The sequence below is a fragment of the Salvia miltiorrhiza genome, chromosome 3, assembly GCF_028751815.1.
Source record: "Salvia miltiorrhiza cultivar Shanhuang (shh) chromosome 3, IMPLAD_Smil_shh, whole genome shotgun sequence".
NCBI lineage: Eukaryota > Viridiplantae > Streptophyta > Magnoliopsida > Lamiales > Lamiaceae > Salvia > Salvia miltiorrhiza.
In genome coordinates this window covers 16108256-16110250 of record NC_080389.1, presented here as the reverse complement: position 1 = coordinate 16110250, position 1995 = coordinate 16108256, and positions in this window count along the sequence as shown.

Here is a 1995-nt window from a genome sequence, read left to right as displayed (position 1 = left end):
TGAGTGCAATTTGTTAGATACATCAAGCTCCCAATAATCTTATCATATTCTATCGCATCAACAGGTTCTCCCTTATGTACATTCAAATGTACACTAGGTTCCCATGGAGTCTTAGCTATTGGCTTGTCAAAAGTATTGAACTTCTTTAGCACTTTCTCAACATAGTGAGATTGTGTTATGACAATACCATCAGGCTTTCTTAGAATTTTAATTCCAAGAATTACATCAGCTAAGCCCATATCTTTCATGCTAAAGTTCTTACTTAGCATATTTTTCGTTTCTTGAATCACTCGAGAATTACTTCCCATGATAAGCATGTCATCTACATAAAGACAAACAATAACATAGCTGTTATTAGAATTCTTAATGTAGACACACTTGTCACACTCATTGATTCTAAATCCATTTGACAACATTACGTCGTCAAATTTCAAATGCCATTGAAGCAGTGCTTGCTTCAATCCATATAAAGACCGTTGGAGTTTGCATACTTTGTGCTCTTGCCTAGGTACTACAAATCCTTCAGGTTGCTTCATATATATTTTATCTTCCAACTCGTCGTACAAGAATGCGGTTTTCACATCCATTTGGTGTATCTCGAGATTGTGCAAAGCAGCAATAATGAGAAGCATCCTAATAGATGTCAACCTAATCACAGGCGAATAGGTATCAAAGAAATTATACCCTTCTTTCTGCCTGAAACCTTGAACGACAAGTCGGGCTTTGTACTTATCTATAGTACCATCAGATTTGTACTTCTTCTTTAGGATCCATTTGCATCCTAAAGCTTTACTTCCAGGTGGTAGATCCACTAACACCCAAGTATGATTCTGGATAATGGAATCAATCTCAATATCGATGGCCTCTTTCCAAATAGCTGCATCGGAGCCAGATAAGGCTTCTTTGATCGTCACCGGTTCACCGTCTAATATTAAGACAACATAATCCGGTCCATAGACCTTAGCCTTTCTAACTCGTTCCCCACGTCTTGGTTCTACATCCACATGTTTAGACCTTGGTATTTTCCTATTAGGTGGTACAGGATTAGAACTCGTGGCATCATCTACTTGTGTAGAACTGCTAGCTATGTCTAAAGGTTTAGAACTTGTAGCTTCACACTCAACTCCATTGTTTGAGTTAGATACAACCTTATCCTTATTGGGACAGATATTTTCAAAGAATATAGCATTTCTTGATTCTATCGTTGTCCCTACATGCATATCGGGTATCTCCGATTTGTGTACTATGAAACGATAGGCACTGCTATTAAGTGCATAACCAATGAAGATACAATCTACCGTTTTAGGTCCAATTGTAACTTGCTTTGGTAAAGGCACTTCTACCTTAGCTAAACACCCCCACACTTTGAGGTATTTATACGAAGGTTTCCTTCCTTTCCATAGCTCATAGGGAGTTACATCTTTCCCTTTGAGTGGAATCTTGTTCAAGATATAGTTAGCCGTTAAGACAACTTCCCCCCACATGTTCTGGGGTAATCCTGAACTAATCAACAAGTGTAACACCCCGTACTTTTCCTATGTTGTGAGGTAGTGTCTTAACACTATTGAGAGTACTGAGATGTCGAATTACGAGACTACTTTTTTTTTATGACCAAATAAGACTGATTGTCTTTTAAATAGAAATACGAGTGAATAAACCGACGATGGAATTAGAGTGATGAGATTTGAGAAATGAGTTGAGATAGAGATGCTGATTGAATTGAGCTGAGATTTTATTTTATTTCCAACTACCGGGAATAGAGATACCGGATACTGAGATATCAAAGATTGACTGTCCTATTAAGAAAATAGGAATAATGAGTTGGAAATAGAGTCGAGAAAGAAAGAGTGAGAACCTTGATGAAAATAGTCGGTTAGAGAGAGACGTTTAGTCTGTTTGTGTTTGCCGACTGCTTTGATGTGATGTTATGTGAAATTACGTGACTGATTGATTATGTGATTTCTGTTACGTGTGTCATTATGACCAAATTATTGT